The sequence below is a fragment of the Monodelphis domestica genome, chromosome 6 (genome assembly GCF_027887165.1).
Source record: "Monodelphis domestica isolate mMonDom1 chromosome 6, mMonDom1.pri, whole genome shotgun sequence".
Lineage (NCBI taxonomy): Eukaryota > Metazoa > Chordata > Mammalia > Didelphimorphia > Didelphidae > Monodelphis > Monodelphis domestica.
The window spans coordinates 216,594,543-216,619,529 of NC_077232.1; the positions used below are offsets into that span (position 1 = coordinate 216,594,543).

The 24,987-nt window shown below is 40.3% G+C and overlaps 1 protein-coding gene and 1 long non-coding RNA gene across 5 annotated transcripts in view; one reads left to right on the forward strand and one right to left on the reverse strand.

Moving 5' to 3' along the window:
* The window catches only part of GALNT7 (polypeptide N-acetylgalactosaminyltransferase 7), a 214,382-nt gene that overhangs the window by 5,994 nt on the left and 183,401 nt on the right, over nt 1-24,987 (forward strand). The gene's annotated exons all lie outside the window — the stretch shown is intronic.
* Nucleotides 1,660-22,158, reverse strand: LOC130455087 (uncharacterized). 2 transcript variants are annotated; one of them, XR_008912963.1, is made up of 4 exons: nt 21,399-22,158; nt 8,789-8,927; nt 5,379-8,122; nt 1,660-3,857 (listed from the first exon to the last, which is right to left on the reverse strand). It is a non-coding gene; the product is annotated as an uncharacterized LOC130455087 (long non-coding RNA). The 2 variants fall into 2 exon arrangements; XR_008912964.1 differs by having other exon boundaries at nt 5,379-5,522; nt 21,399-21,899.

Sequence of the window (24,987 nt, forward strand, 5' to 3'; positions counted from 1 at the left end):
ACCCAGAGTTAGGTGTGAATTTTAAATTAGAATTTCTTAGGTCCATGAGGGAGTTGCATTCGTTTGTGTCATCGGTGTTTTCTTCTCTCAAATATAAAAATCATCAAATCGGGGCTAGAAGGTATCTTAGAGATGGACTTGTCAAGGGATTTGAGTTACTAACTCGAAGATTATATCCATTTTCTCCCGTGATCTGCATAACAACCAGGGTAATATGGGGGGTAGCCCCATTTTACAGATGAGGAAATGGAGGCTTGTAGAAATTAAGTGACTTGGTCAGAGTTTCCCAGCTAAGTGCCAGAGAGAGCATCCAGGTCACTCCTGACACCAAGCCTAGTACTCTTACCTATATTACAATGCTCTTCCTCTTTGGTTTCTTGAATTCGTACTTTCACTGAATAATTCCATTTACTTGTATTTGTGTTCTACTTAATAATTAGACAATATTTAAATAACTCATAATAGGTACCATACATTTTGCTCCAGAAACTTCTTAAATGGATGAAAATGCATACATTAAGCAGGGACTGTGCTAAGCATTGAGGATACCCTTCTGTAAAGAGACCATCCTTACCCCACAAGCTTGCATTCAAACAGGGACGAACAAGAGATGCAGGGAAGGGGCCACAGAGACGCTGAAGTCAACTGCCAAGCCCTTTCTAGAAGGGTGGTGCCATTGATTTGATGAGGATGACCGGCGAGAGGAGAAAAGAGATGGGGTATTGAAAATAGGTGTAGAAAATAGCCTCAATGGACAGCTGGAGGTGATGCATGGGCCAATGTTTGGCTAATAGAAAATAGAAGGCTAGTTTATGCTAACTTCATGCCATAATCTGTACTGTAGGGCAGAAGTTCCAAAAATTAAGTAAACTAACTTCTCCAGGGACCGAAGACGTGGGTCCTAGAGGTACAAGTCTAGTGCAGAGGGTGTTTGCTGCTCCAGAAAACTGAGTTTGAGTTGGTCTGGATGGAGAGTTGCAAGGGGAAGGCAAAGAGAATGACCAAGAGCCAAATTCTGCCATTTGTTAATATTGTATTTTTCCATTCTGGCCAAAACCAAGTGTGGTATTTTCCAAATGGCGGTCCAGAGGGAGGGACCAGTTCGTGGCCCTCCTTTTAGATTGGCTTGGAACTCTCCTCCCTTGTAGGATGCTCATTTTCAGTAAATTTCTGTAAAGGGCATGAAGGAGGGGGGAATTTAATTGTTTTAGACTACAATCTGGCTTAAACAAATAAGATGCCCGGGATGTCGTGGCTCTACAGGAACAAGTGATTAAAAGATGAATGGGGTGAATGGGAAGGTTTTGAAATAGCCACCCCCAAATTGACTTTCAAATCAGAAAGATGATGGAGAAAGGAATTAAGGAGCCGAAGGGAGGTGCCAAGTTCTTAACTGTGCTGGGTGAGGACAGTCTCATGCGAGTTGGGGTTAGAATGGGGGCTGAAACTTCCTTGACTGCTGCTTGGAAAAAGAACTTGGGGGGAAAAAATTGAGAGGTTTGTAAAGAGCAGAGGTGAATGAGACATATATTCAGACAGAGCTAATGTGTAGGTTTGTTTTCGCCTGGCTCATTTGTTCCAACAAGGAGGAAATCTATGTGAGGGGACAGGGAATGCATGAGTTGGAAGTCAGAGTGCTTTTTTAAACAGCATCAATGAAAGATTTTATTCACAAAAGGTCAGGAGACACAAGCAGGGCACTTTTGTTAACTGCCTTGTTAAATTTAATATATAGCTAAAGACAAAAACTGTATATAACAGAATGGGTTGCTATACAGACCTTTTTTTGTTCTTTGTATATTTAAATGTTTGCATTTGATTAAACTCATAATGAAAGAAATTTGAAAAAACCCTGACTTCTAATTTGCTTGAGTTTTTATTATAAAGACAACAGAGAACACCGTAGAGTTTTTATTGTATCCAGGAAACCTTTCATTTAGCCTCAGAATTGGTCTCCCCTCCCTCAGATTGAACATTAAGAATAATATTGGGGAGCAGAGAGTGGAAAGGGTATTGAATTTGATCAGAAGAACTGAATTCAAATCAATACCTTGTGAAGTCACTTTTCACTTTTTGTAACTTTTTTTTAAATTAACTCTTACCTTCCATCTTAGAGTTAATACTATGTATTGGTTCTAAGGCAGAGGAGCAGTAAGGGCTAGGCCATAGGGGTTAAGTGACTTGCCCAGGGTCATACAGCTAGGAAGTATCTGAGGTCAGATTTGAACCCAGGACTTCCCATCCCTAGGCCTGGCTACTCCAGCTGCCCCCTGCGGCCCTCTTTTTAGAAAGGACAGTTTGAATTGGACCCTTCAGTCTGGAAGTCTTGACCTTAAGCCATTTTTTGGTTCCCATCGCTTTCTGTTCTACATTTCCTTGTTCGCCATCCTTCTGCCATTTCTTTGATTTTCGTGTATAAGAATGTCCGTCCGTGTCTCTTGAAGAAGAGACTAGAAGGGAAGGGCATGGAAAAGGAAGTCGTCAAGAAGGTTCCTTTAGAAGAGGACCGCTGATATCCTGGGATGATGTCTTGACTGCGTGGGAACTGGATGGGAGTGAGGCAGAAATGGACCGAATCCTCAGCCTCCCTCCCTCTTCCAGACTCATCCACTGCCGAGACAAGAGTCAGGATGGCCCTCTGGTGATGGCTAGGATGCAGCGGAGGGCCTTGATGTCTCACCAGACTTCAGCCACCCTCTTGGCTGTTGCCTCATCGCTCTCAGAAATCCAGCCATTCCACCTGAGCCAGGGGATACAAAGTAAATGAACGTCAGCCACAGCGATGGCTTTATAACTCTCCTTAAAGAGGACCCAACAGGAGTCCTGGTTCCTGGAATCTGTGTTGAAATGGGAAGAGGGGCAGGATTGGCTGTGCACCTGGTGGATCCGCACCGACAATCTGCATTCCAGAAGCCCGGGGCCAGGATTCAAGTTTTCTCCGTGCCAAGCACCTGGCCCATATGATACCGACCCACTACCTTAGCCTCATTAGCCCTTACTTGTCATTTGATCTAATCCACTAGAATAACCACCTCAGCTGATAAGGAGGCTGATGAGCAGTTTTATAGGTTAGTTAAAAAATCAGTGAGGATTTTCCAAAAAGCTGTCATTATGAAGAGGCCATTTTAAATGAACCCATCTTTAATAAAAGAAGTTTTCCTGTTGTATAACTTGGAGGCCTGAGCCAGGCTGTTGGACGGACCACCTGGCACGTTATATAGGCACTAGTGATCTTTGGTTTCCTCTATCTCGTGTGCCATTTAATTTGAAATGGGATGCCAAGTGACTTGCATTTCTGTGACCTGGTAAGAGCCTAAAATGGAAGATTAGAGAAAGGTCTTTTCGAAAATAGGAGGCAGTTTTTAACAAAGAAATGTGACAAGGCTCATTATTTCAGGGGAGGAAAAAAATGGCCAAAAAAAGAAAAGAAAAAGGAAATGGAGGACTTTCCCACTGTTAAGTGTATTTATGTAATCAAAATCTTATTTTTCACGATAGGATTGTAGTGACCCCCTTCTTCACTTTTCCCCCCTCACCCCACCAAACAAGGAGAGTAAGGCACTTAAATTAGTTACAGTAAAGCTCCATGCCTCTGAAAGCACACGGGGAGACATTGAACCATAGCTTCTGAACGCTGAAATCCTGCAGGAGGAGAAAGTGCTCTTGTTTGCTTCATTTACTAGCCATCCGGAATATTTGAAAATATTAAATGCTCCCATTTCTCTTCCTCCACAGAGTCCCTTCTGGGTTTTCCAGCCTTTCTACTGTTCTCAGGCATTGCATCTGTGAAGGCATTTAAACATGCCAATAGGGAAACCCGATTCAGTTCACTGAGTGCCAGAACTGGTACACTGAAACTTGAAGAAAAAATTAACTTTGCATCATCTAATTAGGCTTATAGAACCGTTGCAGAACTCCCTTATTTCCCAAATCTAGAAGGTACAATTAACTTCCATATTTTATCAATACCAACTAGCCTGCTAATAGGTTTCCAGAGCAAAGTGATTTGAATTTGTGATTGCCAATGATATTTAATAGTAGATGAATATAAATTTAATTGTATACCAGGGGGAACGGTGCTGTATGTGACCAGGCTAGATGCTAATCAATCATTTTGCATGCTTCCTGGGTTTAAAAATATATCAGATTCCCAAGGGGTATTCTGCCACTATAAACTATTAAAGATAGCTGTTTAGCAATTATCTGGCTTTATGTATGTGACATTAGTGGTTATGACTCTTACCTGGGGGACTGGAGAGTTTTATCTAGTGGTAGCTATATATTTTTGTATTTGAAAGTTCTATAGTCCCATTCATTTGTCAAATCCCTCCATTGGCACAGATTGTAACTCCTTTATAATTTAATAGATTTGTATTATATTCTATATATTCTATAATCTATAATTTATATTATATATAATCTGTGCAGCTATAAATATATACAATCTATAGATCAATATTATATATACTCTACATAGCTATAAAATAGATTTTATGACACAATCTATAGATCTATAAAAATATATATATGTATTATATATCTATATATCATTTATATAACATAATACATATTTATATAGCTTTATATCATATATTTTTATAATCTATACATCAGATATAATTTATATGTCTATAATCTATATATCATATATAACATCCTATCCTATCTTGTTTATTTTTATATATCTATATTATCTATAATCTATATATCATATATAACATCCTATCCTATCTTATTTATTTTTATATATCTATATTATATATAATTTATATATCATATATAACATCCTATCCTATCTTATTTATTTTTATATATCTATAATATATAATCTATATATCATATATAACATCCTATCCTATCTTATTTATTTTTATATATCTATATTATCTATAATCTATATATCATATATAACATCCTATCTATCTTATTTATTTTTATATATCTATAATATATAATCTATATATCATATATAACATCCTATCCTATCTTATTTATTTTTATATATCTATATTATCTATAATCTATATATCATATATAACATCCTATCTATCTTATTTATTTTTATATATCTATAATATATAATCTATATATCATATATAACATCCTATCCTATCTTATTTATTTTTATATATCTATATTATATATAATCTATATATCATATATAACATCCTATCTATCTTATTTATTTTTATATATCTATATTATATATATGTTTTATATAATCTATATCTTATAATCTGTAATAATAATAGAAAATAAATAGATTAATAGTTTCTGGGGCCAAAATCACCTATCAACTTGCCTGTAACCAACCAGTCTTCTCTGCACTTACCCTTAGGCTGGCCCAAGGACCACAGAGATCTAATTCATCACCATACCTGTACTCAAAGCTTTGGCAACTTGGTAGAACCATCCAGAACTTCACTGGCCAGAACCCTTGGAAATATCGCTTTAAGGGGTGCCAAGAACTTTAGATATTTGAGTTCATTTGAGAATCCACAGCCACTGACCCTGTGATGATGCTGTGGAGAGGCCACGGGAAAAAAAACAAACAAAAAATATGTGTTGCTTAAAATGGAAAGACGGCTTTTTAAAAATAAAAAAGGGGGGGGGGAGTCTTGAAAAGTTAAGGAAAAAAATTGCAGACATCTGTGTCCCTCCTAGGAGATACCGGGTCTGTCAGCACATCTGTGTTGGAGCTAGCCTGCCTTGAGTCTACCTCTCCTGCCTTGTTCTGGGATAAAACACTTGTTCCAGGACATAGTTTCTTGTTTCACAAGCAGGTGTTCTCTTTGATGAGAGCAAGGTATGAGCAGCTCTTACAAATGGGCCTAGGCCTAATTACTTCTTCAACTATTTCTTTGCATCAAAAATTTGACTGTACTAAAGAGCCCTTGACAGAAATCTCCTTAGGAAAATTTGAATGTGGAAAGGCAGAAATATTGGGGAATGAGGTAGATCATCGATGTAGGCCATTATTATTATTATTATTGTTATTATTAGCCTCCAATTCTGTGTGAGCCTGTGAACTTTTATTCCACAGGGAGTTGGGGGGCAAAGATATTGAAGCGGCTTGCTGTTTTCTTCCCCAGTGTGTTCCCATTTGTACAGATGAGGAACTAAGGCAAATAGAGGTTACAGTGACTTGTCCAGGGTCACATAGTAAGTGCCTGAGGCTAGATTTTAACTCACCCTGTGCCCTATCCCCTTGTACTAATAAAGTCCCTTATTTTAACCTGTGTTTGATTGATTATGAGAATAACACATTTATTGCCCCAGCATACTGGCCTGGCTTACTAAAGCATACTAAATTATTAGTAGGTACAAGAAAGCTATCTCTCTTCTAATGTAATAATTATAATAATTATTATTATGCTTAAATCAGTGGAACTGTGAAATTAGCAGTGGTGAAATATATTTTCATAGATAATGACCTAATTTCGACTGAATGAGTTTTGTGGTCCCTTGACCAGATTAAATAAACAGTATCTTTCTTTTTAAAGGTTTCCCTTCCACTGCAGATTCTGTGCATAGTTCCACCACCACCTTGCAGGGGGGTTAGGGGCACGGTGCCCCTGTAATTTAGAAATCTGAGAAAGATTTTTTGCATCTCTCTTCAGAAGTCTTCTCATTTTTTCTTTTTCTTTTATGGGATATTGACAGTACCTTAATTGTAAACTATAGGTTAAGTACTTGAACTTTTTTTTTAAATTGTGTATAGTTACAAGATAAATTTGATATTATATTCTACATATATTTTATGCTTTTATGAGTTTCTAAACTTTTTCTGTGTCGTCTGTGTCTTTGGCAAAATTCCCCCAACATTCCCATTTAATTTCTTAAGCCGACCCATGATAACAGAAAAATTGTGATGGGGAAACTCTCCCTGTCGAAGGGATACCTGTATTGTGTCTGGACGTGAAATATGGGAGAAGGAAGTAGTCAGGGTGGGAGAGGGGTCTTTTGCTTGTCCTTGTCCTTGGCATTTTTATAGGGAACTGTATAAAGAAAAACCTTCACTTAAACTCTAATGAAATACATTTGTAAATGGAAGAACCATGCCTATGTATTTATAAATCAGTAGGACTGTGAGATTAGCAGGGGTGAAATAGATTTTTGTTTTTATAGATTTATAATTATTTATGCTTATTTCTGCTGAATGAGTTTTGTGGCCCCCTGACCAGATTAAGTAACAATACCTTTCTTTTTTCAAGACTTTTGGCCTGCTGGGAAACAAATTTGATGATGTTTTCTTGGGCAGTTAGATAACAACCCTTGAGGAGGTTTTTGTACAGTTGCCTAGGATTCGGACACACAAGCACCCATTAGGGTGTCTGAATAAGGACAATTTTTCAGAATGAAATAACCCAGCAGAATTAGGCTTTCTGCCTCTGCAGCAGCAAATACCATCTATTTTGTGGCGTTTTCTACGTCTACTACCTAAGTCATAGCTTTCAATCTCTTTTGAAAGAGAATGTTGAAAAACAACAACAACCCAGAACATGACAATGACCCTCTTTAGGTCTATCCTGACTCTTGCCAGGGTGATTTAAAATGAATAAAAAAAAATCCATTAGATTTTTTGGCAAATAAGCTATGATACTATCGTTCCACTCTCTCAATTATGCTACAGAATAAATGACTACAAAATAGTTTTTAGAGTAATGGAATGGAAATGATGGAAATCACATTTCTTTACACATGCATATTTTTCTGCTGGAGTAGATTGTTTATTTTTTTGAACTTGGAGAAGACTGTCAAGGTTGGAAGGCCCCACACTGCGGCCACCCCATTTTATCAGAGGTGGCGGTAAGAAAGTGGTTACGAGTGGAAAAAGCTGCCGATGCTACCCGAAAAGTGGGGTGAAATAAGTCCAGGCTGAGAGATGATGCTCCGGGTTAGTGGTGTTTTCCTGTGGATTGTTTGAACATTCGAGGAAGGTTTCAATTAACCCGGCTTCCTTTTACTTTCCGTGAGCCGCCGCAGGATCTGTGCCAGACACCGTTATTTGAGCAGTCCTAGGCACGGCCCATGAGCGATAAGCTCCCAGGAGCAGCTTTGAGAGGGGGCCCAGTTGTGTCTCCTATGGGGCGGCCCAATGGTTTGACCTCTTCCCAATTAACTAGGAAAAGGCAGGGAGACAAAATAAGTGCAGAAAAGCCTGGCCACCTCTTCTTAACCAAACCAAAAAGACAAACAAACAAAAAACCACCAACATCCCACCCCCTTACCACCATTATTCTACTTTAGACTCCTCTTGCTGGTGGGCCGGACCCAGGGCAGGCCCAGGGAGAGGAAGTCGGGCCTGTGAAGTGAGCACTTCCTGCTGGCCTACAAGTCTGATAAAATGCTGAAATAATAGCTCATGGGAAGCTATTGAAAGTAAGTCCTACAGAGAACTCCTTTTATTGTGGAAAATGATAAACACTGTGGGCTAACTGGGAGCGAGGCGAGCTCAGTATTTTTAGATTTATTTCCTAAATGAAAGCTAAAAGTCTTCCTGACTCTCACTCCTCTCTCCCTCAGCGTAAAGGTGATCCATTCACTTTATTTGTTTTTTTTTCCCTTCGATGTGGCCCCCTGCCCTCCCTTTTCCTGATTGATTATGGGTTATGATGTTGTAATCATTCCCAGTGGGTGCTCCGTGGAAAATGGCTTCCTTCAAGGTTTTTGTTTTTGTTTTAAGTAAGATTGCATTATGTATACATCGATGGTTAGCTAGCTGCAGAAACCTAGCCTGGCATTTGGGCAGACAGCATGTTGCCTCTAAATCATGAGTCTCACTTACCGCACAATTTTCTCAGGGAGCCGGAGGAGGTGCCTTTTCTGAATCTAGCCGCCTTTCCTGATGAAAGAGAACTGAACCTCTTCTGCTGTAGTTGTGTTTTGTTATTTTCCTAAGCTGGTGCTTGTGAGGGGCTTGGATTCTGTAGGAAAAAAAAAGAATCTTATTTCTTTAAAAAAAAAGTACCAATAAACAATTATTCTTTGGCCAGTTCTGGTCCAGTTATCCGTCCAAATTCTCTCTCCCCTCTCACCACTGACCACGAAATTGGGAGAAAAAAGAAGAAAGCTGAAAAGTGGAAACACAAGCCTTAAGTTGTTTAATGACACACCATCTTAAATCTTAGAAAGACCGAGTTGTGAGCAGAAGCCCAGGATTTAGAATGGAAATTCTTCACCTGCCTGTCACGGCCCCCTGGCCCAGTCTGGTGAAGACTATGGACCCCTTCTTAGAATAATTTATTTTTTACGTTTAATTTTTATTACCTTTTTTTCAATTATGTGAAAACAAAAAAAGTTTAATATATTTAAAAAAATTATAGTTCCATATTCTCCCTCCCTCCTTTTCTTTTTCTTTGAGAAAGCAAAAAACTTAATAGAGATTATACCTCAGCAAAATTATTTAAATGTATAAAATAAAATAGGTAGGACTAATTACAAATATATTTATGCTATATATAATATATATAGCTACATATATTATTTTATATTCTGACATGTCTATGTATTATTTAGAAATAATATATAAATAATATTAAAAGCATATATTATATATAACCATACATGATATATTATTTATATATTATATATTTATATTACTTATAACATAATAAAATATTTGTATATTATGGTATATTATTTATATATTGTATATTTATATTACATATAACAATAAAATCTTTATATATGTTATATTATTTATATATTTATACTATATATTTTATCGTATAATTTATATATAAGACCAATTATATTGAAATTTAGTTATCAGAACTTTTTTTTTTAAAACCCTTACCTTTCTTCTTGGAATCAATACTGTGTATTGGCTCCCAGGCAGAAGAGTGGTAAGGGCTAGGCAATAGGGGTCAAGTGACTTGCCCAGGGTCACACAGCTGGGAAGTGTCTTGAGGCCACATCTGAACCTAGGACCTCCCATCTCTAGGCCTGGCTCTCAATCCACTGAGCTACCCAGCTGCCCCCAGAACATTTTTTTAAAAGGTCATGATCCCCAGATTTAAAAATGCTACCTTAAGCTCAATTATTATGCCACTGAATGCTCAACAGTCCCATGGAGTAGATAGACCAAGTATTATTATCATTTACAAAAAGGAGACACTGGGGTTCCGATTCAGTGATTTTTTTTCAGCACTCAAAGTCAGATAATCTGACCTCAAATCTTACTGGTTTGGAAGTTTCCAAAGTTCAGTTTTCCCTCTTTTCAGAAGCATTTCCTTCAAGTTGGGCATTCAGCCTATTTGCAGAAAAGTCTCTCCTTTCTGATCCCAGCCACCTTCTCTATTCCGCTTCTGGACAGTTTCAAATATGTCAGCAAGTTCTTCCAATATTGGTAGCCAAAGTCAAGAAAATATTCAATCAACATTTATTTATTAAGTATCTACTCCATTGAGTGCCAAGCACTGGAGATAATAAAAGGACAAAAATGAACTCTTCTACCTCTAGGAGTTAGCTTTCTATGAGAGAGACCACACGGATGGAGATTTTTTAAATACAAGGTAATGAGAGGGAGTATACTAGCAGTGGGTTAATGTATGTAGAAGGGGCATTCATGCTGACTTGTGAAGGAAATAAAAGATTCCTAGATGTACCTACCCACAGGGAATATATTCTAAGCAGGAAAAGCAGCTTTTACAATTGCTAGTATATTGCCTCTTATTACCTTATATTTAAAAAAATCAGCATATATGTATATGAGCATGTATTGTCTCTCCTCTGAGAAATGTCTTGGAGAACTCAACAACTGCTTAAAAACGTGGGGCGAAGGCTCTGAGTTTTGATCCTGGACTAATGGAAAGATGATGGTGCCCTTGACAGAAATAAGGAAGTTCCGGAGAATGGTGGATTTAGGAAGACCGATAAGGACTGCTACATGTCATTTAAGATGCCAGTGAGATATCGAATGGGCGGTGTGTGCGGTGTGGTGCCATGTGCCTGGGCAGGTACAGAGAGGAACAAACAATCTGTCTGAGGAAATAAAATATGCCCAGAAGTAGCAAAAATAAAAGGGAGAAACAGATAAGGGACACGGCATTCAAAAATGAAGAGTTTGAGGTGTTGGGGAGGATGGGGAGAGAACACTTGTTTGGGAGCATCAGGGAAATCTTCCTGTGGAGACTTCCTCTTCGAAGTAGAAATGAAAATGTTTGAAGGAAGTCCTCATTGCCCTGCTAAGTCATGGTTATCGCTTCTATTTATTCAGTACTTCAATATTTTCCTTAAAATGAGCCCATGAAATATGGCAGTGGTGGTGAATCTTTTAGAGCCTGAGTGTACAAACTGCACACTCATACCAAATGTGAGCCCCCCAGCCCCACCTCAGACAGAGGAGGGAAGAAGCACTCCCAATGGGCTGCTGGGCAGAGGAGCAGGTCATGTGAGAAATGCCGTCAGGCATCAGGTATGGTGGAGAGGGGGAGGGGAATAGTCCCCTCCAGCCCATGTACCATAGGTTCACCAACACAGAAGTAGGGTAATAAAAATATTTAATAAAAATAATAAAATGAATTTAATAAAAATAATTTAAAAATTAATAGTAGAATAAAAGAAATGAATAAATATGATAAAGGAAATAAAAATAATTTAAAAATAATAAAAGTGTTATCTCCCTTTGATCAATGAGGAAACTTTGAGTCAAAGAAATTAAGTTCATGGGCAGTATAGCTGGTGTCAGTCAAGAAGCAAGGTTCAAAGCCAGGTGTCTTAATTTAAAATTTAGCATTCTAGCTTGTAAACACCCTGATATTCTAGAATTATGTCATCTTTTATCTTTGCATCATCAGGAGTTTACCAGGGTGTCTTATCCATGAGTGCTGGACTTAGAATCAGGAAGAAATGGGTTCAGATTCTGCCTCTAGCATCTATTTAGCTGAGTATCCTGGGAAAGCCTGAATTTCCCCATGCAAAAGAGGGAATCAACAGTACTTGTAATAATAATAGACTCTATAGCCAGGAGCTGGTGGTGCATTCAGAAGAAATCAGACTCTGTAGTTAGGAATACCTGGTGGATTACATCCTGTGGAAGACATATATGGGGGGGGGGCAGGGATCGCCCTGGGCACATCACTGAACCTCTGGGTTCCCCCAGGTCTCTCCCTTCTACAGTAGTAGATAAGGAGAGCTAGACCTGGGTTCAAATTTGACTTCAGACACTTCCTAGCTAGGTGGCCCTGGACCAAAAATCAATTGACCCCATTTGCCCCCAGTCCTTACCATTCTTCTGCCTTGAAACCAAAAGTATCCATTCTAAGACATAAGGTAAGGGTTTAAAAGAAAGAAAGAAGTCCTTCAATGGCAGCTCTCTTTGCTGATGAAATCACAGAGATCTGATCAAAACAAAATCCATCTCCCCATAAGGAGTGGTTTACTGTGAGGCTCAGATATAAAAGGTCCCACTGCACATGTCACTTGCTTTGTACAAATATAGTTATGGTTATTGTGTGTTGATTTGGATTGAATTGAATAGACCAAACCCGACTGCCTGAGGTTCTAGAAGTGCTTCTCAAGAATTCACTATGAATCATTAAAAAAAAATAGACCAAAGTCAGGCTCCTAATTTCTTATAAAGACTATTCTGGAAGTTTCTTTTTTGTTTTCTTTTTGACTCAAAACCCCATGATTTGTGTTTTTCCTAACTGATGTAGGATATTATATCCAAATTTTTAAATTAATTTGCTAATAGAGATGATTGTTCCTTGTTGGGCTTTTTTTTTAAAGAGTCAATCACAAACCTCCACCATGATGCTAATTGGTCTCGCATGGAGCTAATTGCTAGGGAAATGGTTAGGACTTGATCTGCTTTTGGTCAGTAGTATAATTATTTTTGGGAAAGGCTAACAAGAGCAATATTGGGCATACTTTCCTCTTTGCTTCACGAAATTGTACACTAAAAATTGTACACAACTGAAAAGAGTTTCTGTCTTCCAAACGACCTAATTCATGACCAGGTAGGAAATTGATGAGATACCTGAGCTTCAGAGAGGATTTATTTTTTGTTTTTAAAACCCGTGCCTTCCATTTTAGAATCAATACTATGTATCAGTTCCAAGACAGAAGAGTGTTACTAAGCAACTGGGGTTAAGGGACTGGCCCAGGGTCACACAGCTAGGACATGTCTGAGGCCAAATTTGAACCAGGACCTCTTCTCTTTGGTCCTGACTCCCTATCCACTGAGCCACCCAGCTGCCTCAGAAAGAAGGATTTAATCTAAAGAAAAGCTAGTGACGTCTTTTTTCACTCAGGGAATTTCCCAAAGAGGCAGGATGTTGGTAGAAATGGTCACTGGAATTTAGGGTTGAGCTGGGCCACTGTGTGACCAGAGATGAGTTGCCTCCCTCCTCTGAGACTCCCATTGCTTCATCTATGAGAGGTGACACATTGGGTTATTTCCTAGCAGGAGAATATCACTTAATGATGATTTTTTTAAACCACTTAAAAGTTTCCTGTCTCGAACAATATAACGAATTAAAATGGAAGTGATCTTTATTTAGGAAAGACAACAGAACTCTTCAGCTTATGAGCACTAAATATAAATCTCCCCAACGTGGGGGTGGTTACCAAGAACAAGTACGAGTCTGTGTGACTGAAAAGCTCTCGACTGTCTATCTCTTCGAGCATCCTTAGCACACTCCAGCTTCTCTGTTAACTCAAGTGTAACCAGTTAGCATCGCTTCCTTTTTTTCCTTTAAATTCAACTTCATTTTATTTTCAGTTCCAAATTCTCCCCCTCCCTGACATCTACGCATTGAGGAAACCAGAAAAACAAAACTCTTACAAATGCGGAGAGTCCCACAAAATAGATTCTCACATTAGCCACATCCAAAATATGTGGGAGGGACTCCCCAAACCAACTGCTTCCTGGTGGGGGTGAATGCCCTGCCTTGTGAGAGGAACTCTGTCCCTAACTTGATACACTAGAGACTTTGGGGGGGATTCCCTCAGGTGAGCTCAAGAACTGTCTCCGTGGAGCCGAAATCACCTAGCACCTGGTACCAAGAGCTTCACCCTGACTCGCCTGTGAATATCTTCTATGGACACCTTCTCTAATTTCTCTTTTGCTATTATTGGAGAAATGGGTTTCTTTGCTTTTCACTATGAATGTTTGTTGAGAAACTGGTAGTTTGGTGGGAAAGAGGTCAAGCCCTAGATATAGAACTTGGGGTCCTACTTCCCCATCCATTAGTGAAAACAGTGATCAGAAGTTAGGTTGAACTTGATCTCATGCCCAAGCTAGGCTAACTATTTAAAGATGTCTCTCCCTCTCTCTCTCTCTCTGTCTCTCTCTTCCCTCCTTCCCTCTCTCTCTCTCTCCTTTCTCTCTTTCTCTTCTCCCTCTCTCTCCCCCTTCACTTCCTCTTTTCCTCTCCTCCCTTTCTCTCTCCCTCATCTATCATTCTCTCTCTCCCTCCTCTCCCTCCCTCTCTTTTCCTCTCCTCTCTCTCCCTCCTCTCTCACTTTCTCCCCTCTCTCCTTCCCCCTCTCTCTTTTCCCTCCCTCCACCTCTCTCCTTTCTTTCTCTCTCACTCTCTTCCCTCTCTCCTCTTTCTCTCTACCCCTTCTCTCCCCCTTTTCTTCCTCCCTCCCTCTCTTTTCCTCTCCTCCCTCTCCCTCTCTCATTCTCTTTCCGCCCCTTTTCCTCTCCTCTCTCCCTCCTCTCTCTCCCCTCTCCCCCTCCCTTTCTCTTTGTCTCTCCCCCTTTCTCTCTCTCCCCTCTCTTCCTCCTCTCCCTCCCTCTAATTTTTCTTCTCTCTCCCTCCCTCCATTTCTTTTCTCTCTTCTCCTCTTCTCTCCCATCTCCCCTCTCCCTTCCTACACCTCCCCATTTCTCTTTCTCTGTCTCTCTCCTTTCTCTCTTCTCCCTCCTTCTGTCTCTGTCTCTCTCTCCCCACTTCTTTTTCTTTCTGTTTCTCCCTCCTCTTTCTCTCTCTTCTCCCTCTCTCACTTCTCCCTCTTTCTTCTCCCTCCTTCTCTCTTTCTCCTCACTTTTTCTGTCTCTCTTGTCTCCTGTCTCGTCTGTCCTGTCTCCCTCTCCCCACCCCACTTTTCTCTAGGGTCACACTAGTCTGTGTCTGAAAGATGGATTTGTACTTGGGTCTTCCCAAGTCCTGGTCCAGTTTTTTTAGCCTCCAGGCCTCTCATGGTACAGAGGAGGAAATGACTGACCTAGAGTCACAGTGCTTGTAAATTGATTAAGCCCAGGATTCAATGCCAATTTTTCAAATATCTCTCAAATTTAGGTTCATTTTCTCTCTCTCTCTCTTCTCTCTCTCTCTCTCTCTCTCTCTCTCTCTCTCTCTCTCTCTCTTCTCTCTCTCTCTCTCTCTCTCTCTCTCTCCCCCTCCCTCCCTTCCTCCCTCTCTCTTCTCTCTCTCTCTCTCTCTCTCTCTCTCTCTTCTCTCTCTCTCTCTCTCTCTCTCTCCCCCTCCCTCCCTTCCCTCCCTCCTCTCTCTCTCTCTCTCTCTCTCTCTCTCTCTCTCTCTCTCTCTCTTCTCTCTCTCTCTCTCTCTCTTCTCTCTCTCTCTCTCTCTCTCTCTCTCTCTCTCTCTCTCTCTCCCCCTCCCTCCCTTCCTCCCTCTCTCTTTCTCTCTCTGTTTTAGGGCTTTTAAGTGAACCCAGATCAATAATTTCCTATGGGCCCATTGTCACTGCCTCTGCCTTTATCAGGGTGGACCACATGTCCGGTCTCTAGGTTTGTCTCTCTGGTTCCCTTCCTCTGCTAGGCTCCTGTCGCAGCCCCCCAAGAGGACCCCAGACCTCTCTCCCCTCTGTGGCTTTCCAACCGCTTGCTTTTAGCTTTCTCAGGCTAATTCAGATTTTTGCCCAGCCTGATCCTGACCTCTGCCATGCCATGGATGAACCCTTCGCACCCTCCTTCTACACTGAATCAACAACAGCAGACCATAAGCTGGGAGACTCTCATTCTAGACCATAGAATTTTTGAGGCATTTAAATGGATTTTTTTTTTAAAAGCAGCCAAACACATTTACATTCTCCATAGAAACTTATGTTGATTTTATTTTGTTGTATCTGTTTTACCACCTACTCAAAGCAAGGGCAGCCTGATTTTTTTTTCCATGTGGGCAGCTACATGTCTCTATTTTTACAATTGCAGAAGTGTGCATTGTGGTGCTATAGAAAGAACACTGGCCTAGGAGTTAGAAAACTTGTGTTCTAGACCCAACGATGGCATGATAATGGACCAGCTTGTGAGTCTATGACTAAATTAGTCTGTGTGAATTGAGTTCTTTTAGCCTCTTTATTGTTAAGTTATTGATGAAGGTCCAAAGAGATATTTTCTCACGTTTAATATTTTTCACGTTAACATTTTCACGTTTCTCCTTGTTTAGTTCCTGCTCTTAAGAGGGGTATTTTCATAGGATCATGGAGTTAGAGAAGGAAAGAATCTCAGATCATCTAGTTCAGTGCAGAAAAATCTTCAAGTTTTGTTACTTTTTTGTAAGTATATGCCCTTCATTTCCATGCAAAGCTCTCTCCTCTTTTACTCAGCAGGGCATTCCTTGTGACAAAGGAAAAAAGAAAGAACAGAAAAGCAGTCCAGAAAAGCTAGCCAGACTATCAGCCAAGTTTTACAATATATGCAGGATTCCATCCCTGTGGCCCCCACTTACACTTTGGCAGCAAGTTTCTGAGTGATGTCGTGTCCCACATATTATATGATGTTATTATTGAGGAAAATTAAAATAGTAGAAATGCCAGAGAGTAATGGGACTGGCGATGACAACTTGTGTTTGTCCTTCATTTCCAAGAGGACCAATGGCATCCCAAATGGCATCTTGACTTGTGCACCACATGTCTTGATTTAAGAAGGGGGGATTGTACCAAGTCTTTCTCTTCCAGAGCCATCAAAATCCGGGTGGCAAGACAAAAATCAAGACTAGTAGGGATGGTCCAGGATGAAATGGATGGCATTGGCTTCTTTGATGTCTAGTCAAGCTCTCAGTGCTCCTTCAAGACCATTGGAATGGATTGTTCTCATCTTCCCAACCATTCCTCCATCTTCCCATCCTCCTAACTCACCAATTGGTTTCAGGCTTGTCAGTTACCTGCAACCTGATTTTATCCCATCTGCCCAGATGGGCTTACCCAATGTGGCCGCTGAGCAGGCTCCGGCTTCTTGAAATCACAGTTAATATTAAGGAGATTGAGAGCACAAATAAGTGGAAAAAGAGAGGTGAGCTCTCAAGCCCTTCAGTTTTGTATGTGGAGAAACTGAGGCCCAGAGAGAAGCGACTTGCCCCAAATCTCACAACTATTAAATGTCAGAGTTAGGATTTGAAGCTCTGACTTAAAATCCAATGTTCTTTCATCTTTTTCAACACTAAAAGTATTTTCTGGAATGTGTAAGGACAGGATGTTCTCAGTGGTGTATTGTAATTGGTGATTCCAACTCTGAAATGGTATAAGAAATGGGAAAAAAAAACATTATAAAGATCAAATGAGAACGCATAGATGGAGTTGTGAGCTTTTTTTCAGTTTGGTTTGGAAATATGGCTTGCAGATTTGTTCTCTTCCCATTGTCTTTGAGAAGGAGACAGCAGCCCAAATGGCTCTGGCAATGGAGGGGTTTGAACTAATTTTGACTGTTCTTTCATGCAGAAAGTACCCAACCTTGAGTCAGGGAACCAGAAAATTTTTAACTGGAAGAGAAGCTTTGCTCCAAAGGAGTTGCTCCCACTGTGGACGTTCTTCCTCCTTCACCTTCACACATCTGGCTGAGTGATTTCTGCTTTGCAATATTTGAGTCAATTGAAATTCTCTGCCTCGTTAGTGAGCAAGTAGATCTTTCCAGCACGAAGTCAATTACCGGGTTTTGTCACTTCTCAAACACTGTATAAAGTATAAACTGATCCTGGCATTTAAGAGCCCCCACATCCTGGCTCTAGCCTTCCTTTTCAGGCTTATCTCCCACTAGTCTTTCACATATCCTGTTCCAAACAAGCAAGACAACTCATCAGCCCCATGCTAATCTATTTCCTGGCTGTCTTTGTGCCTTGGTGTGTGCTGACCCTCCCAGACTCTCTCCCTCCATCTCTGGCCCATAGAGGGCTGATAGAACCACTCAAGACTATATAAGTGCCAGACACTGGGTTGAGTCCTGGGGTTACACTAAAAGGCAGAAACAGTCTCTCCCCTCAAGGAGCTTACATTCTAGTGAAGGAGACCATAATCAGAGTGTACCAAAAGTCCAAGTGTAAATAATTAGCTTAACTTATTATATATATATATTAATATTATGTTAGCTTATTACTATGCTAAGACTTTTAGAGCACTGTGTGTATGCTTCAACTACATATAAATATATAATATAATATATTAAATTAGCTTAATGTTATAGTGACTCTTGTAGCATTGTGATTACACTCCAACTATCTATAGATATATACTATATTAAATTAGCTGAATATTATAGTGACTTTTGGAGCTCTCTCTCCAAGGTTGTTGTGAAGATCAAATGAGACAATATTTGAAAAACTCTCTTGCAAACCGTAAAGCATTGGATGAATTCTGGCTGTTATTATTGAGTAAAAAAGAGGAAGTATCTAGATTTACTATGTAGTTTTAAATTTTTTCCTTATAAAATGTAATTACTAGAATTCTATTAATTTTATTATAATTCTGTTAATCATTGTCCCAGATTAATCATTTATTATGGCTACATACTGATTGATTGTAATAACTGGGGTCTGATTTAGAAAGAATCGGGGGGCCAGGGATTCCCGTCTTCAGTGTTTAGAAAGCATTTTTTAAAATTGATTGGTGAAGATTGAGATGGAAGGAAGGAGCTGGAATTGGAAGGGGTGGCCACCTATGTCTCTTTACTCTTCCTTCCTAGACCACTCCTCCCTTGTGTTTGCTGCTTTACTTTCTTCTTTAGTTCTCTAATTAGTCTGTATCTTACAGCTGATAACACCCCTCAGAGAATTCAGTGTTCTTAATGTGCTTTCATCAGAGTCATCTTAATTGTTGAGAAAGATAATATTGAGAATAAATTCAAAGATGCGGTTCTACTTCCTGTGATGTATTGTTTTAATAGTTCTGGTAAAATTTTAATGAAAAATAATTACATTAAATTCAGAGAGATTTAAATTGGAGCATTGAGATGTCAGGGCCTTGAATTTTTTAAAAAGGGAGATGGAGGCAGCAGGGTGGCTCAGTGAACTGAAGTTGGGAGATCCCGGGTTCAAATCTGGCCTAAGATACTCCCTAACTGTGTGACCTGTGGGTACTTAATCCCAAGTGTCTAGCCTTTACTACTCTTTGGCCTTGGAACCAATTCTTAATATTGATGGAAGATAAGATGGAAGGTAAGGGGTTTAAGTAAAAACAAAGAAGAGAGCAGCATGGGAAGATTTATATGAACTGATGCAAGATAAAGTAAGAACAGGGAAAAGAGTATATACATAATGATTCCAACAATGAAAATAATAATGATAATAAAAGAAACTGAAGCTGAACACTGCATAATATGATGATCAAATTTGGCCTTGAAAAAAGAAAGGAGGAAGTGCAAGTGCCTCTTCTTTTTGTAGAGGTGGGTTACTCAGTTGATACATTTTGTAATTGATTTTTCTCTTTTTTGCTAGAAAGGATTTTTGAGAAGAGAAAGAGGTGTAATTGGAACAAAGAGATTTTTAATTATGTATATATGTGATATATACATATATATATATATTTCATTTCCTAACTCTCTCTAGCCCCTCTTCTATTCATTGAGAAGGCAAGAAATGTTACCCATTATCTATATAAAGTCAAGCAAAACATAGAAAATGAAGGCAATATAAAAGCAAAAGATAAATGTCATTCAGTCATTTTTCATTTGGGTCCGACTCTTCCATTGGGTCCCCATTTGGGACTTTGGAAGCAAAGATACTGAAATGATTTGCCATTTTCTTCTCCAGCTCATTTTGCAGATGAGAAAAGTGAGGCAACCTGGGTTAAGGGACTTGTCCAAGGTCACACAGCTAGTAAGTCTCTGAGAACAGATTTGAACTCAGGAAAAGGAGTCTTCCTGATGCTAAGCCCAGGGCACTATTTACTGTCACCTCACTGCCCAAAAGGAAAAGGAAATTTTTTTCTAAAAATTAAAGAGGCCATAGTCAGTGCCATTCAGTTAACATTCTTTAAGTGCCTCCTACATGCCTGGCACTGTGCTGAATTCTGGGGATAGAAATAAGAAAAAGAATGTCCTCACCGCCCTCAAGGAACTTACAGTCTACTAGATGAAACAGGCTTCAGCTCTCTGTGAAGGAAAGCTTTGGGAGGAATTGAGTCCTCTCATGGGAGGGGAGAGGAGGCTAAGGGAGATGGTGAGGAGATTAGCGGTGATTAGCCTTTCTGGGGAGGGACAGCTTGCCCCATGTTCCTGGTGGAAACTGACTTGATCAGTGAAATGACGAGAGGCATTACCAGCCGCTTGCCTCTGCTTCCTGAGGACCATTTGACACACAGCCCAGCTTTCCATAGGTGGTGGCATCTCCGCCAGGAAATCGTCAGCTCCCGGAGAGCGTCTCTACCTGTTCCCAGGGCTTGGCACTGGCCTTTTCGCCAGCACTTCAGAAAGTCTTTCCGCCTTCATTCATTGATCTTGGGGGAGGAGCAGGTGCTATTTATGTCCCTGAAGGGCCGCTTGTGTTGGGAGAAATAATAGCTCATTCCTCAAGCTCTGGGGGTCTAGTTTCAGGGATTCCCAGGCACAGCAGTGCAGCCTCAAGAGAAACAGTTTAAATTGCATGCGCTTTGATGCAGTGTGATTGCCCTCATTGGCATGATTGGGAAGGAGGATCATTCTCCTGCCTGCCCAGAGGGGAGTGTGTGTGTGTGTGTGTGTGTGTGTGTGTGTGTGTGTGTGTGTGTGTGTGTGTGTGTGTGTGAGAGAGAGAGAGAGAGAGAGAGAGAGAGAGAGAGAGAGAGAGAGAGAGAGAGAGAGAGAGAGAGAGAGAGAGGAAGGGAGAAAGAGAGACAGAGAGAGAGAGAGAGAGAGAGAGAGAGAGAGAGAGAGAGAGAGAGAGAGAGAGAGAGAGAGAGAGCGAGCGTGCATGTCCCAGCAGCAAGCCTCCCTTGGCCTGAAGACCTTGCCTCTCTTCCAAAGGCAGCCCTTGCTTGGGTCCTTACTTTCTTAGGCCTCCTGTTCCAGATTGGGCTGCTTCTCTCCATCCTGGAGGAGGCATTGTGAGTTTGTTACCGTACATGCTCCGAGTCTGGGGCATCAACCCAACATGTAACCAGGCATTCATGTGTGCATCAACACGTACCAGCATTTAAATATACATACATAGATACATGCAGAGTCTAGAATGCATGTGAGTTGGGGTGTGGGGGGGAGAGGAGAAGGAATAAGCATTTATAGAGCAGCTACTTACACAAAACTTGTTGCTATGCAATCTTTTGCCTTGATGCTCAGGAATGCTTTGGGGGATTCAGAGACGGTGATTTCATTCGCCTGGGCACTCTCTTCACCAGAGTACGTGGTGGATCTTCTTTGCCTCAGTAGACAGACACATAGACAGAAAGATGGATGGATGGATGGATGGATGGATGGATGGATAGGTAAGCAGAAAAATGGATGAATGGATGGATTGAAAGGTAGTAGGTGGGTGGATGGATGATGGATAGATGGGTAGTTAGATAGATGGATAGACGATTGGTAGATAGGTAGGTAGAGAGATGAATGGATGGATAAATAGAGAGGTGGATAGACAACTGGCAGATAGATGGATAGATAGATGAATAGGTAGGTATTGTGGAAAGGAAACAAGAATGACAGTTTGTGGGGGAAGGGGCCAACTGGGAGTGGCAGTTGGGTCTTGTGACAAGCACTTCCTTCCTGCCGGGAGAAATTGATGGATGGATGGATGGATGGATGGATGGATGGATGGATGGATGGAAAGGTAGAGAGATGGATGGATGAATGGATGGATGGATGGATTGGATGGATGGATGGATGGATGGATGGATTGGATGGATGGATGGATGGATGGATGGAAAGGTAGAGAAATGGATGGATGGATGGATGGATGGATTGATTGGATGGATGGATGGATGGATGGATGGATGGATGGATGGATGGATGGAAAGGTAGAGAGATGGATGGATGGATGAATGGATAGGTAGACAGAGAGATGGATGGTTGGGTGGGTGGGTAGACATGTGGATAGGACAGATGATAGATAGATAGATAGATAGATAGATAGATAGATAGATAGAGTAATGCCAAGGAAAATGAATAGCTTTGTTCTTAGAAGATAAATACAATTATCTACTACCACTTGAACATTTTCCTTTTTAATGATAATAACCTCCTTTTTAAAGTCAAACTAAGATGCTGCCTTGCTTCCTCCCTGTGGGAGTTTCCAACTTACTACTCAGAATAACAGTTATCTGATACTGAGCCTCTCTTTCTAGTGTAACAATTAAAAGGTGGTCTGGGGGCTCCGTACCAGATTTATAAGCATTTCTTAGTAAAGGGAGAGAGTTTGCTAGAGGTAGAGAGAAATCTCAACCTTTCTAATTTCATGTAAGATCAGGTTCCATATTTTAGCCCAGCAAGGTCCCTTCCGTGCTTCACTGCCTCTTACCAGGCCCCAGCCCTGGAGTCAGTCTGTTTAAGAACCTTCCCTCAATTACCTTTTAAATCCCACTTACTCCTCCCTCCAGGGTGATGCCAGGGCCAGACTCTGTACTTGGAATCAACATCCCCCAAACAATTTCCTTCACTCATCCCCGCCCTGATTCTTTGGGAGTCCAGCATGTTAAGTCTCCCCATTCTTGTTTCTCTGGAAGATTACCATGTCAGTCTCCCCAATGAATCATTCCATATATGGACTCTATGCATTTATGATTTTCTCACTGTGGACATAGAAAAAGAAAATATATTGTATATTTCATGGAGAGATTTTCAATAATTTGGGGAATTAAAGAAGTAAGAAAAAAAGCAAGCAAGAAAAAATGATTGATAGGCACATTGACAAAAAGTGTTTACAATGAGGATAAATGGTGGGCTCAACCCTACCTCAGTTCAGTTCATCATATCCAAAAGTTCACTCCGAATCTCCCGATATCATGTTTGGTTTTTGCGAGCATCCTTATAATATCTTCTCCAGAAGATCCACTTTCTTGGTCCAGGGTGTTGGGGATTATCTTTTCCTAAAATTACTTTAAAAGACCTTAAACTTTGGACTTTTAGGATAATTATACACTCAACATACATATGATCCTTCCCCTTTATTACCAATGAACTGAAATTTTTACATTATATATATGTATTCTTGAAAATGTTTATAAATTTTACATATATATATATACACATATACATATGCACATACCTATTTATTCTCTACATATACATATATAGTAAATGTGTGTGGAGAGATAGATTAATAGAGAGAAATAGGAATTGGCCTCATAATTTGATTGAGAAATTCCAGGTGAGGAAGTACCCTCTCCCAGGGCAGGTGAGGATCTTCTCTGGAACATGTTGTCTTAGAGAGTGATCTAGAGCAGAGATGTCAGACATACCTGCCATGATGTCCAGTTCCTCCCAACCAGATTAAAATATCATTGGGAAATAGTCCACAAAATAAATAAAAATACAGTAGAACATAGGCAATATTACCTTGTGTTTTTTGTCATGATGTGGCCAGCCTAGATCTCTATTTGGGTTTGACACTACTGGACTGTAGAAGATGGAGGCTTGGTCTTAGAGTCAGGAAGACCAGTATTGTCAAGCAGTCAGTAAACCTTTATTAAGGGCCTTCTGAGTGTCAGGCACTGTGCTAAGGCTGGCGATACAAATACAAATAAAAAAAGATAGTTCCTTCCTTCAAAATCATTTTAATCTAATAAGGTAAGACCTGACACAGAAGGAAGCTGAAAAGTTGCCAGGTAGGTGGCAGGGTGGGAGGACCTCTGATATTTCCTGGTCGTGTAACCTTAGGAAGCCACTTAATTTCTCTCTGTCCACTGTCAAGGAGTCCTAGAATCGGGGTTTCTAACTGAGATCACCCCTTCTCTACCAAAAATCTTTAAGCCTGGCCTTGGAAGAGTAAGAAAATGGAAAGGAAATTTGGGGCCCCCATCCAGTATCTCAATATTCTAATCCCCACTTTTGCCAGAGAAAGCCAAGGCACTCACTGCTGGTTTCCTACTTCCAAGGAGACTAGTCCTTATTTTTTTTAAGTCCTTACCTTCCATCTTAGAATCCATAATATGTATTGATTCCAAGGAAGAAGAGCAGTAAGAGCTAGGCAATGGGGGTTAAGTGACTTGCCCAGGGTCACACAGCTGGGAAGGGTCTGAGGCCACATTTGAACCTAGGACCTCCCGTCTCTAGGCCTGACTCTCAATCCACTGAGCCACCCACCTGCCCTGGAAAGTAGTCCTTATTGAAGAGTGGAGGGACTTCATTCTAAGCCAATTCTCTCTCTTCTCCCCAACTTTGAAATCCAGTTTCTCCCTTGTCCTAGCTTTTAGCTTTTATCGGTCAATAACACATTAGAGTGCCTGGAGGAATCCGGACTTCTCCTGCCTAAACCCATCCTTCCTCCCCCTTCCTTATGAATCTAGAGTCTTCCAAACCTCATAGCACCTTCCTCCTCTCTCCTCTCTCTTCTTCCCTCCCTTTCCCTAAAATGACTCCAGAAATGCTTGGTCTGTTCATGTATAAGTAGTTCTAATTATAGTCATTTACCCTGAACTGCTTACTAGTTATACCTAATTATCATGTAGCACAATAATGATCATGCATATCATTCAATATCTGTCAGATTAACCTGGTTCTAAGTTTTATTTTATTACAGCACTAAATGGAGTTCAGGTTTTTTTTTCCTGTCTTCTTACTTGAGTCTCTCGCATCCTCACCCTCTCTTTCCTGCCATGACCGGGCATTAAATGTCTGGCTGCAGGTTGGATTATCTCCTGGATTTCTCTTTCCCAAATGGTTTCCAGGAATCT